The sequence below is a fragment of the Physella acuta genome, unplaced genomic scaffold, assembly GCF_028476545.2.
Source record: "Physella acuta isolate Inbredline_101_S28 unplaced genomic scaffold, ASM2847654v3 ptg000081l, whole genome shotgun sequence".
NCBI classification, from domain to species: domain Eukaryota; kingdom Metazoa; phylum Mollusca; class Gastropoda; family Physidae; genus Physella; species Physella acuta.
Genome location: NW_026731601.1, coordinates 830,001 through 844,169, shown reverse-complemented (window position 1 = coordinate 844,169; position 14,169 = coordinate 830,001). Strand labels below are relative to the sequence as shown.

The 14,169-nt window shown below is 35.8% G+C and overlaps 1 protein-coding gene across 2 annotated transcripts in view; it reads right to left on the bottom strand.

The window, feature by feature from the left end:
• Nucleotides 1-13,327: 13,327 nt before the first annotated feature.
• Nucleotides 13,328-14,169, bottom strand: part of LOC131957604 (neuronal calcium sensor 2) — a 34,450-nt gene continuing 33,608 nt past the window's right edge. For both annotated transcript variants that reach the window (XM_059322347.1, XM_059322338.1), the window contains exon 4: nt 13,328-14,169. This exon is cut by the window's right edge and continues 1,123 nt beyond it. The gene's annotated coding sequence lies outside the window, so the exon portion shown is untranslated.

The window sequence follows — 14,169 nt, the reverse complement described above, 5'->3', positions numbered from 1 at the left end:
GGTTACTATAGGCGGTTCTGTCAAAACTTTTCAGCTATTGCTGAACCTCTTACTGCATTATTGTAAAAGGGTGTTGAGTTTGAATGGTCAAATTAATGTCAAGAAGCCTTTTTTAACCATTAAGTCATTTTTATCAAATGCTCCTGTTATGGCTGCACCAAATTTTAGCAAGCCCTTTAAACTTGCCATTGATGCTAGCAACTTAGCCATTGGCTCAGTCCTATTTCAAGAAGACAATATGGGAATTGACCATCCCATTGCCTTTTTTTCCAGGAAGTTAAATGAGAACCAAAAGAATTATTCTACTATTGAAAAAGAAGCTTTAGCTTTGGTTTTATCATTACAACATTTTGAAGTCTATGTCTCTTCTTCAACCAATCCAGTCAGAGTGTTTTCTGACCATGATCCCCTGAAATTTACCTCTAAGTTAGGACAGACAAATCAAAGAATATTGAGATGGTGCTTATATTTCCAAAATTTTAATCTGGAAATTTCACACATTAAGGGTAGTGATAATGTTGTGGCTGATTGTTTGTCAAGGATGTAAAATCTTGTTACACACATTGATCATGTGACATGCCTTGTGGTTCATTAGGACCATAAACAGGTTTTGTTTGAGTGTCACTCATATGAAAATGAGTGGTGTGAGTTTTGAATTTTTTTCAAAATTCCAATCCTGTTGAATATTTTGTTTATTTTCAGGTGAACCTTAATTAAAGGTGGTTTTTGATTATATGTAATCTTTTATAATAATATGTCTCATATGACTCAATTGATATTGTAGCTAGTCATTGAAATAAAGGTCTTACCCTGGCGGGTTTACCACTTTTAATATCCACATGGAAATATTGTAATACCCTTTTTTGAGGGATTTTGATGTATAATTACTTTTTGAAGGGTTACTCCCCTTTCACCAATTGTAAAAGTTGGAGTTACTTCCCTTTTATGTTCAGGGATATTTTCATCTGGTATTATGATTTTGATTGCTTACATTTGTAAAACATTTTTTTTATTTTCATTGCCAGATTGGTCCCTTATGTATGTTCTTGTGGAACCTATCTGTCACTTCCAAAAAGGGAGGGGATGTGACCTACTTAGGTCGAGTCATTTTTATTTTGACATTGTATAATTCCTTATATGGAATGATGGTGTAACACCTGGGGTTTTTCCACTGACTTATTAAGGTGTTTGAGACATAGAAATTTTCCATTAAAATCTGATTGAATGATTCTGATCAGATGATTATCCCAACCAATGGCGACATGAGTTGAGGATAACCTCCCCTGTCACAGAAGTCTTTAATTGCACTGCACACTCGCAACACGAGGCAGTTTATCTTGACCTGGCAGTCTACGAGGCAGTTTTACCTTGATCAGGCAGCCGTCCATATTGTCCGGCTATAGACTCTGACCATTTGAACGTGAGAGTACTTAAGACCTGTGTGAGCCTTGCTTTCTTCAGTTGATTTAGTCTTCTAGTTTAATATTACTTGTCGCTAAGTAAGTCTTGAAGCTACAGCAGTGTTGTGTGGCCTGTAGCTGTTCTTGAGACAGTGTAGAAATCTCTGTGATAGTGTTTTTTCCTACATTTTGTAAGTTGGATTTTGATATTTTATACATTAAATATTTTATCTAGTTCATCCTTGTGTTCTGCCACAACTGTGTTCGCTGATTAAAAGGTCGTATGTAGATTGGATGAGTGTTAATTACAATAGTATCACTAGCTTCCCTAGACATTGAATTCGAGCCCTAGCGGTCGTTGTGTTAAGTGTTCATCCACTTAGGCCGTAAGGCATTTGCATATGACCCCGAAAAAAGAATCCGGGGACGTTCTCCTTCTATTTGGCTGATAGATAGGTTAACGTTAACAGGTTGTATAGCTGTGTGATGGTTTCATTAGGTTAGTTGTTGTATAGCTGTGTGATGCTTTCATTAGGTTAGTTGTTGTATAGTTGTGTGATGCTTTCATTGGATTAGTTGTTGTATAGCTGTGTGATGCTTTCATTGGATTAGTTGTTGTATAGCTATGTGATGGTTTCATTAGGTTAGTTGTTGTATAGCTGTGTGATGCTTTCATTGGGTTAGTTGTTGTATAGCTGTGTGATGGTTTCATTGGGTTAGTTGTATAGCTGTGTGATGGTTTCATTAGGTTAGTTGTTGTATAGTTGTGTGATTGTTTCATTAGGTTAGTTGTATAGCTGTGTGATGGTTTCATTGGATTAGTTGTTGTATAGCTGTGTGATGGTTTCATTGGGTTAGTTGTTGTATAGCTGTGTGATGGTTTCATTAGGTTAGTTGTTGTATAGCTGTGTGATGGTTTCATTAGGTTAGTTGTATAGCTGTGTGATTGTTTCATTAGGTTAGTTGTTATATAGTTGTGTGATGGTTTCATTAGGTTAGTTGTTGTATAGCTGTGTGATGGTTTCATTGGATTAGTTGTTGTATAGCTGTGTGATGGTTTCATTGGGTTAGTTGTATAGCTGTGTGATGGTACCATTAGGTTAGTTGTATAGCTGTGTGATGGTTTCATTGGGTTAGTTGTTGTATAGCTGTGTGATGGTTTTATTGGGTTAGTTGTTGTATAGCTGTGTGATGGTTTCATTAGGTTAGTTGTTGTATAGCTGTGTGATGGTTTCATTGGGTTAGTTGTTGTATAGCTGTGTGATGGTTTCATTGGGTTAGTTGTATAGCTGTGTGATGGTACCATTAGGTTAGTTGTATAGCTGTGTGATGGTTTCATTGGGTTAGTTGTTGTATAGCTGTGTGATGCTTTCATTGGATTAGTTGTTGTATAGCTGTGTGATGGTTTCATTGGATTAGTTGTTGTATAGCTGTGTGATGGTTTCATTGGGTTAGTTGTATAGCTGTGTGATGGTACCATTAGGTTAGTTGTATAGCTGTGTGATGGTTTCATTGGGTTAGTTGTTGTATAGCTGTGTGATGCTTTCATTGGATTAGTTGTTGTATAGCTATGTGATGGTTTCATTAGGTTAGTTGTTGTATAGCTGTGTGATGCTTTCATTGGGTTAGTTGTTGTATAGCTGTGTGATGGTTTCATTGGGTTAGTTGTATAGCTGTGTGATGGTTTCATTAGGTTAGTTGTTGTATAGTTGTGTGATTGTTTCATTAGGTTAGTTGTATAGCTGTGTGATGGTTTCATTGGATTAGTTGTTGTATAGCTGTGTGATGGTTTCATTGGGTTAGTTGTTGTATAGCTGTGTGATGGTTTCATTAGGTTAGTTGTTGTATAGCTGTGTGATGGTTTCATTAGGTTAGTTGTATAGCTGTGTGATTGTTTCATTAGGTTAGTTGTTGTATAGCTGTGTGATGCTTTCATTGGATTAGTTGTTGTATAGCTGTGTGATGCTTTCATTGGATTAGTTGTTGTATAGCTGTGTGATGGTTTCATTGGGTTAGTTGTATAGCTGTGTGATGGTACCATTAGGTTAGTTGTATTGCTGTGTGATGGTTTCATTGGGTTAGTTGTTGTATAGCTGTGTGATGGTTTTATTGGGTTAGTTGTTGTATAGCTGTGTGATGGTTTCATTAGGTTAGTTGTATAGCTGTGTGATTGTTTCATTAGGTTAGTTGTTGTATAGTTGTGTGATGGTTTCATTAGGTTAGTTGTTGTATAGCTGTGTGATGGTTTCATTGGATTAGTTGTTGTATAGCTGTGTGATGGTTTCATTAGGTTAGTTGTATAGCTGTGTGATGGTTTCATTGGGTTAGTTGTATAGCTGTGTGATGGTACCATTAGGTTAGTTCTATAGCTGTGTGATGGTTTCATTGGGTTAGTTGTTGTATAGCTGTGTGATGGTTTCATTAACTTAGTTGTTGTATAGCTGTGTGATGGTTTCATTGGGTTAGTTGTTGTATAGCTGTGTGATGGTTTCATTAGGTTAGTTGTTGTATAGCTGTGTGATGGTTTCATTAGGTTAGTTGTTGTATAGCTGTGTGATGGTTTCATTAACTTAGTTGTTGTATAGCTGTATGATGGTTTCATTGGGTTAGTGGTTGTATAGCTGTGTGATGGTTTCATTAGGTTAGTTGTTGTATATCTGTGTGATGGTCTCCTTAGGTTAGTTGTTGTATAGCTGTGTGATGGTTTCATTAGGTTAGTTGTTGTATAGCTGTGTGATGGTTTCATTGGGTTAGTTGTTGTATAGCTGTGTGATGGTTTCATTAGGTTAGTTGTTGTATAGCTGTGTGATGGTTTCATTGGGTTAGTTGTATAGCTGTGTGATGGTTTCATTGGATTAGTTGTTGTATAGCTGTGTGATGGTTTGATTGGGTCAGTTGTTGTATAGCTGTGTGATGGTTTCATTGGGTTAGTTGTTGTATAGCTGTGTGATGGTTTGATTGGGTCAGTTGTTGTATAGCTGTGTGATGCTTTCATTGGGTTAGTTGTATAGCTGTGTGATGCTTTCATTAGGTTAGTTGTTGTATAGCTGTGTGATGCTTTCATTAGGTTAGTTGTTGTATAGCTGTGTGATGGTTTCATTAGGTTAGTTGTTGTATAGCTGTGTGATGGTTTCATTGGGTTAGTTGTTGTATAGCTGTGTGATGGTTTCATTAGGTTAGTTGTTGTATAGCTGTGTGATGGTTTCATTGGGTTAGTTGTTGTATAGCTGTGTGATGGTTTCATTAAGTTAGTTATTGTATAGCTGTGTAATGGTTTCATTGTGTTAGTTGTTGTATAGCTGTGTGATGGTTTCATTTGGGTTAGTTTTTATAGCTGTGTAATGGTTTCATTAAGTTAGTTGTTGTATAGCTGTGTGATGGTTTCATTGGGTTAGTTGTTGTATAGCTGTGTGATGGTTTCATTAGGTTAGTTGTTGTATAGCTGTGTGATGGTTTCATTGGGTTAGTTGTTGTATAGTTGTGTGATGGTTTCATTGGATTAGTTGTTGTATAGCTGTGTGATGGTACCATTAGGTTAGTTGTTGTATAGTTGTGTGATGGTTTCATTGGGTTATTTGTTGTATAGCTGTGTGATGGTTTCATTGGGTTAGTTGTTGTATAGCTGTGTGATGGTTTCATTAGGTTAGTTGTTGTATAGCTGTGTGATGGTTTCATTGGGTTAGTTGTATAGCTGTGTGATGGTTTCATTAGGTTAGTTGTTGTATAGCTGTGTGATGGTTTTATTGGGTTAGTTGTATAGCTGTGTGATGGTTTCATTAGGTTAGTTGTTGTATAGCTGTGTGATGGTTTCATTAGGTTAGTTGTTGTATAGCTGTGTGATTGTTTCATTAGGTTAGTTGTTGTATAGCTGTGTGATGGTTTCATTGGGTTAGTTGTATAGCTGTGTGATGGTTTCATTAGGTTAGTTGTTGTATAGCTGTGTGATGGTTTCATTAGGTTAGTTGTATAGCTGTGTGATGGTTTCATTAGGTTAGTTGTTGTATATCTGTGTGATGGTCTCCTTAGGTTAGTTGTTGTATAGCTGTGTGATGGTTTCATTAGGTTAGTTGTTGTATAGCTGTGTGATGGTTTCATTGGGTTAGTTGTTGTATAGCTGTGTGATGGTTTCATTGGGTTAGTTGTTGTATAGCTGTGTGATGGTTTTATTGGGTTAGTTGTTGTATAGCTGTGTGATGGTTTCATTAGGTTAGTTGTATAGCTGTGTGATGGTTTCATTAGGTTAGTTGTTGTATAGCTATGTGATGGTACCATTAGGTTAGTTGTATAGCTGTGTGATGGTTTCATTGGGTTAGTTGTATAGCTGTGTGATGGTTTCATTAGGTTAGTTGTTGTATAGCTGTGTGATGGTTTCATTGGGTTAGTTGTATAGCTGTGTGATGGTTTCATTGGATTAGTTGTTGTATAGCTGTGTGATGGTTTCATTGGGTTAGTTGTTGTATAGCTGTGTGATGGTTTCATTAAGTTAGTTATTGTATAGCTATGTGATGCTTTCATTTGGGTTAGTTTTTATGGCTGTGTAATGGTTTCATTAAGTTAGTTGTTGTATAGCTGTGTGATGGTTTCATTGGGTTAGTTGTTGTATAGCTGTGTGATGGTTTCATTAGGTTAGTTGTTGTATAGCTGTGTGATGGTTTCATTGGGTTAGTTGTTGTATAGTTGTGTGATGGTTTCATTGGATTAGTTGTTGTATAGCTGTGTGATGGTTTCATTGGATTAGTTGTTGTATAGCTGTGTGATGGTTTCATTGGGTTAGTTGTTGTATAGCTGTGTGATGGTTTCATTAACTTAGTTGTTGTATAGTTGTGTGATGGTTTCATTGGGTTAGTTGTTGTATAGCTGTGTGATGGTTTCATTGGGTTAGTTGTTGTATAGCTGTGTGATGGTTTCATTAGGTTAGTTGTTGTATAGCTGTGTGATGGTTTCATTAGGTTAGTTGTATAGCTGTGTGATGGTTTCATTGGGTTAGTTGTTGTATAGCTGTGTGATGGTTTCATTAGGTTAGTTGTATAGCTGTGTGATGGTTTCATTGGATTAGTTGTTGTATAGCTGTGTGATGGTTTTATTAGGTTAGTTGTTGTATAGTTGTGTGATGGTTTCATTGGGTTAGTTGTTGTATAGCTGTGTGATGGTTTCATTAGGTTAGTTGTTGTATAGCTGTGTGATGGTTTTATTAAGTTAGTTGTTGTATAGCGGTGTGATGGTTTTATTAAGTTAGTTGTTGTATAGCTGTGTGATGGTTTCATTAAGTTAGTTGTTGTATAGCTGTGTGATGGTTTCATTGGGTTAGTTGTTGTATAGCTGTGTGATGCTTTCATTGGGTTAGTTGTATAGCTGTGTGATGCTTTCATTAGGTTAGTTGTTGTATAGCTGTGTGATGCTTTCATTAGGTTAGTTGTTGTATAGCTGTGTGATGGTTTCATTAGGTTAGTTGTTGTATAGCTGTGTGATGGTTTCATTGGGTTAGTTGTTGTATAGCTGTGTGATGGTTTCATTAGGTTAGTTGTTGTATAGCTGTGTGATGGTTTCATTGGGTTAGTTGTTGTATAGCTGTGTGATGGTTTTATTGGGTTAGTTGTTGTATAGTTGTGTGATGGTTTCATTGGATTAGTTGTTGTATAGCTGTGTGATGGTTTCATTGGGTTAGTTGTTGTATAGCTGTGTGATGGTTTCATTAGGTTAGTTGTTGTATAGCTGTGTGATGCTTTCATTGGGTTAGTTGTATAGCTGTGTGATGCTTTCATTAGGTTAGTTGTTGTATAGCTGTGTGATGCTTTCATTAGGTTAGTTGTTGTATAGCTGTGTGATGGTTTCATTAAGTTAGTTGTTGTATAGCTGTGTGATGGTTTCATTGGGTTAGTTGTTGTATAGCTGTGTGATGGTTTCATTAGGTTAGTTGTTGTATAGCTGTGTGATGGTTTCATTGGGTTAGTTGTTGTATAGTTGTGTGATGGTTTCATTGGATTAGTTGTTGTATAGCTGTGTGATGGTACCATTAGGTTAGTTGTTGTATAGTTGTGTGATGGTTTCATTGGGTTATTTGTTGTATAGCTGTGTGATGGTTTCATTGGGTTAGTTGTTGTATAGCTGTGTGATGGTTTCATTAGGTTAGTTGTTGTATAGCTGTGTGATGGTTTCATTGGGTTAGTTGTATAGCTGTGTGATGGTTTCATTAGGTTAGTTGTTGTATAGCTGTGTGATGGTTTCATTAGGTTAGTTGTATAGCTGTGTGATGGTTTCATTAGGTTAGTTGTTGTATAGCTGTGTGATGGTTTCATTAGGTTAGTTGTATAGCTGTGTGATGGTTTCATTAGGTTAGTTGTTGTATAGCTGTGTGATGGTTTCATTAGGTTAGTTGTTGTATATCTGTGTGATGGTCTCCTTAGGTTAGTTGTTGTATAGCTGTGTGATGGTTTCATTGGGTTAGTTGTTGTATAGCTGTGTGATGGTTTCATTAAGTTAGTTATTGTATAGCTATGTGATGCTTTCATTTGGGTTAGTTTTTATGGCTGTGTAATGGTTTCATTAAGTTAGTTGTTGTATAGCTGTGTGATGGTTTCATTGGGTTAGTTGTTGTATAGCTGTGTGATGGTTTCATTAGGTTAGTTGTTGTATAGCTGTGTGATGGTTTCATTGGGTTAGTTGTTGTATAGTTGTGTGATGGTTTCATTGGATTAGTTGTTGTATAGCTGTGTGATGGTTTCATTGGATTAGTTGTTGTATAGCTGTGTGATGGTTTCATTGGGTTAGTTGTTGTATAGCTGTGTGATGGTTTCATTAACTTAGTTGTTGTATAGTTGTGTGATGGTTTCATTGGGTTAGTTGTTGTATAGCTGTGTGATGGTTTCATTGGGTTAGTTGTTGTATAGCTGTGTGATGGTTTCATTAGGTTAGTTGTTGTATAGCTGTGTGATGGTTTCATTAGGTTAGTTGTATAGCTGTGTGATGGTTTCATTGGGTTAGTTGTTGTATAGCTGTGTGATGGTTTCATTAGGTTAGTTGTATAGCTGTGTGATGGTTTCATTGGATTAGTTGTTGTATAGCTGTGTGATGGTTTTATTAGGTTAGTTGTTGTATAGTTGTGTGATGGTTTCATTGGCTTAGTTGTTGTATAGCTGTGTGATGGTTTCATTAGGTTAGTTGTTGTATAGCTGTGTGATGGTTTTATTAAGTTAGTTGTTGTATAGCGGTGTGATGGTTTTATTAAGTTAGTTGTTGTATAGCTGTGTGATGGTTTCATTAAGTTAGTTGTTGTATAGCTGTGTGATGGTTTCATTAGGTTAGTTGTATAGCTGTGTGATGGTTTCATTGGGTTAGTTGTTGTATAGCTGTGTGATGGTTTCATTGGGTTAGTTGTTGTATAGCTGTGTGATGGTTTCATTGGGTTAGTTGTTGTATAGCTGTGTGATGGTTTCATTGGGTTAGTTGTTGTATAGTTGTGTGATGGTTTCATTAGGTTAGTTGTTGTATAGTTGTGTGATGGTTTCATTGGGTTAGTTGTTGTATAGTTGTGTGATGGTTTCATTGGGTTAGTTGTTGTATAGCTGTGTGATGCTTTCATTGGGTTAGTTGTATAGCTGTGTGATGGTTTCATTAGGTTAGTTGTTGTATAGCTGTGTGATGAAGTAAATTAATATATAGGCTTATTCAGTTTACTATTATTAAATATCTCACACTCGAGGCAAAAAAACATATTTATTGAATATCGCAGTGATATTCCTGTTCTACACAATGCATATAAACCCTTGAACCATCGGTCTTTTGATTGCTCTTTTTGTATAGGGCCTACACAATGGCATTCATTTCAACACTATTTAACCACAACTATAATCTAAAGATCCTGAACATATTTTAGCTCTGTTGTTTATGTACAAGGCAGACTGTAATATACTATAATTAGAATACTTAAACGAGCTATGCAATTAAATGTTTTTAGACAAATATTTTATACTTTTTATTTTTAATATTATGTTTACTTATCATAGTACATGACAGCTTCTGTATTCTTGTACAGTAAATTAAGTTTTTACATTAGTTTAATTTAAACTGTACTTAAGTTCTGTTACATTATATGAAAATGGTTTGTATATTTGTTTTAATTTGTTTGTATAAAAGTCAAAATAAAAGTTACTACACTATTTACATATTCATTATCAATAAATACTTTATAGTATAGTTATAGTTTTCTTACATTTGAATGGATGGTATAATACAGATTTTAATAGATGATAATTTTAATAGATTTTGTGGATGTATTGGTGCTTTACTACATTTTGATTAAAGTTTCTCTCACATTTTGAAATTAACTTTGTAAATATTATGACTTATATGATTTGTATGTTGAAAATCATAATTTGAGCTAAGATATAGCCAGGATATAATACAGGATGAGCCAAGGTATAGCCAAAATATAGCCATTATTGGGCCAAGATGTAACTATGATATAGCCAACATTGAACCAAGATATTGCCAATTTTGGGCCAAGATGTAGCCAATATTGTGCCAACATTGCGCCAACATCATGCCGAGTTTCACTACCAATGTTTGGCCAAGGTTAAGCCAATGTTGCACCACGATGTAGCCAATATTGGTAACCAATGTTTGGCCAATATATGTGTGCTGACTGGGACCCGGTGCAGCACCTAATGGCGTGTGTGTCCCCCCCCCCCCCCCCATAAGAAAAAAAAAGATATATATATATATATTCCATATACACTTGTAAGTATGTGTATACTGATGTGTATATGTATTTAAATATTTTTTTGCTTCTGCTCGATGTATAGGTAACATATAGGTTATTACGATTCTCAATCAAACCGTTTTCCTCAGGAATATATATTGCAACGTTGAGTTGATGAAACCCCCCTTCCCCCCCCCCCCCCCCCCCCGGTGATTGCTTTAAACTGTGCTCAGATAATACAAATGATTTGTAACTATTTTCGGTTATAAATTCAGCTGGATGTTGTGTGTTTTATTTATCATTAGCAGGTTGACGTCATGTTGTCACCCCCCCCCCCCCCATGTCAGGATTAGTCCACTTTGCTTTTAAAAGACTATTTAATTCACTCTAATTAGGCCTAATCATTTAATTGAGTGGAATTATCATTTATCTGTATATATTTTGTTATTTTTTGCCTTGGTGTCACCCCCTGCCCTAAATGGTCGGTCCGCAACCCCCCCCCCCCCCCCTCAAGATAGTAGATTCTAGATATTACTAGACTAGATTCTAGTTGTACCAGAACTAGATCTAAGTAGTAGTAAAAGTAGTCTAGTAGTGCATGTGGAAAACTAGTAGACTAGGCCTCGTCTAGTACTGACATTCTAGATTAAATTCTCATCATTCATTCTTCTAATCTTAAGAACACAGATCTATACACTAAATAGTACAATAGTAAATAGGCCTACTAGATTTAGATCTAGATCTAAATCTAGTAGATCTAGAGAGTCTAGATCTAAATACTAAGAACTGTCGATTGTGTGTGTTCTAACAGACTGCAACATTAGATGTAGATTCTGGATCTAGACTCTAGATTGGTATAGACTTATAGACATTTGGAGAAAAATAATATACAGATCTAGATCTATGCCTAGTATTATTTATTATTTAGAGATCTAGTCTAAATTAGGGGAAACCACTCAAATATATTTGTTTGTTAAGGATTGACAGAATTATCTTTAAATTTGAGTGCAGCCTCTCCGCCATTGGACGATTTTTACCTACGCTGTTACTTAATTACTATTAATAATAGTATTATAGTTAATGTAATCTTTATATTTTTGTGACTCATTTTAAAATGATCTTCACAGAGAAGAATTTAGGTGGTTTAAGGCACAATGCAACCTAACGTAGTGCAACAGGAGGAGCAGGCCGATATCGAAGGTTTAGATTAGTTCATTTGATTGAGGTTGAAGGGATGTGCCACAATATCTAGATTTCTAGATCTAGAGCACGTAATTTTTATTGTACAGATTTCGAGTTTGCATGCAGCATTTCAGGAAAAGTTGTCTACATGATTAGTCAGTGCTTGTACGTAAGTGGATCATTGTCTTTCAGCGAGGGGGGAGTGGGTGTCTACAACGTTAGTTTGTAACGTAGGGAGTCAGATTATATTCTATATAGATCTAGTATATAGCAGAAGGGGGTGGGGCAGCCTAGAGAGGCATGGAAGGAGCAACTACAGTGCTGAGTGATAAATGCCTACATCATACAATCACACTTCATACAATCACACATCATACAATCACCGAGTCTAGCACTATCACAGTAGCAAATCTTTGATTCACACATACTCACACATCATACAATCACACATCATACAATCACTGAGTCTAGCACTATCACAGTAGCAAATCTTTGATTCACACATACTCACACATCATACAATCAAACATCATACAATCACACATCATACAATCACACATCATACAATCACTGAGTCTAGCACTATCACAGTAGCAAATCTTTGATTCACACATACTCACACATCATACAATCACACATCATACAATCACACATCATACAATCACTGAGTCTAGCACTATCACAGTAGCAAATCTTTGATTCACACATACTCTGACAAACTGGCTGTTAATAACTTGAAATGTACAAAATTTGAAGTATAAAAAGTGCTATACATTTAATAAAAAGCTGTTTGAATTTACAGAGATAGAACACAAAGTTTCTTCACAACCGAAATATTTTATTCTCCAATAGTTTTTAAATAGTGGAATTTAAGCATACTATAATACTTTTTTGTTTACTAATTTTTTGGTGCCTAATTTACAAGTTATAAACTGAAAAAAATAATAATTTATAAAAACTAATTGGATATAAGCTGAAATATTCACAGGATGAATGGAACATAATATAGAAGAATCAAATAGAGTTTACCACAAGTCATAAAGTTATTCACAAGTCAAGTCATAAAGTTATCCACAAGTCAAGTCATAAAGTTATCCACAAGTCAAGTCATTAAGTTATCCACAAATCAAGTCATAAAGTTATCCACAAGTCAAGTCATAAAGTTATCCACAAATCAAGTCATAAAGTTATCCACAAGTCAAGTCATAAAGTTATCCACAAGTCAAGTCATAAAGTTATCCACAAGTCAAGTCATAAAGTTATCCACAAATCAAGTCATAAAGTTATCCACAAGTCATAAAGTTATTCACAAGTCAAGTCATAAAGTTATCCACAAGTCAAGTCATAAAGTTATCCACAAATCAAGTCATAAAGTTATCCACAAGTCATAAAGTTATCCACAAGTCAAAAAGTTATCCACAAGTCATAAAGTTATCCACAAGTCATAAAGTTATCCACAAGTCATAAAGTTATCCACAAGTCAAGTCATAAAGTTATCCACAAATCAAGTCATAAAGTTATCCACAAGTCATAAAGTTATCCACAAGTCAAAAAGTTATCCACAAGTCAAGTCATAAAGTTATCCACAAATCAAGTCATAAAGTTATCCACAAGTCAAGTCATAAAGTTATCCACAAATCAAGTCATAAAGTTATCCACAAGTCATAAAGTTATCCACAAGTCAAGTCATAAAGTTATCCACAAGTCATAAAGTTATCCACAAGTCAAGTCATAAAGTTATCCACAAGTCAAGTCATAAAGTTATCCACAAGTCAAGTCATAAAGTTATCCACAAGTCAAGTCATAAAGTTATCCACAAGTCAAGTCATAAAGTTATCCACAAGTCAAAAAGTTATCCACAAGTCAAGTCATAAAGTTATCCACAAATCATAAAGTTATCCACAAGTCAAGTCATGGGTTCCAAGGTTTTAGCTAGCTAGTCAATGGGTTAATCAGGCAGAAAAAGGCAGTGTCACGTGACAGTTTCTTCACACACACACACACAACTGAGACAGACACACACACACACACACCATTGAGACAGACACACACACACGCAAACCATTGCTACACAAAGACAGGAATGTGCTGTAAAAAAGCTGAAATAAAAAAGACAGGCAATGAAACAGACAGGCAATGAAACAGACAGGCAATGAAACAGACAGACAATGAAACAGACAGACAATGAAACAGACAGGCAATGAAACAGACAGGCAATGAAACAGACAGACAATGAAACAGACAGGCAATGAAACAGACAGACAATGAAACAGACAGGCAATGAAACAGACAGACAATGAAACAGACAGACAATGAAACAGACAGACAATGAAACAGACAGGCAATGAAACAGACAGGCAATGAAACAGACAGACAATGAAACAGACAGGCAATGAAACAGACAGACAATGAAACAGACAGACAATGAAACAGACAGACAATGAAACAGACAGGCAATGAAACAGACAGACAATGAAACAGACAGACAATGAAACAGACAGGCAATGAAACAGACAGACAATGAAACAGACAGACAATGAAACAGACAGGCAATGAAACAGACAGACAATGAAACAGACAGACAATGAAACAGACAGGCAATGAAATAGACAGACAATGAAACAGACAGGCAATGAAACAGACAGACAATGAAACAGACAGGCAATGAAACAGACAGACAATGAAACAGACAGACAATGAAACAGACAGGCAATGAAACAGACAGACAATGAAACAGACAGGCGATGAAACAGACAGGCGATGAAACAGACAGACAATGAAACAGACAGGCAATGAAACAGACAGACAATGAAACAGACAGACAATGAAACAGACAGGCAATGAAACAGACAGACAATGAAACAGACAGGCGATGAAACAGACAGGCGA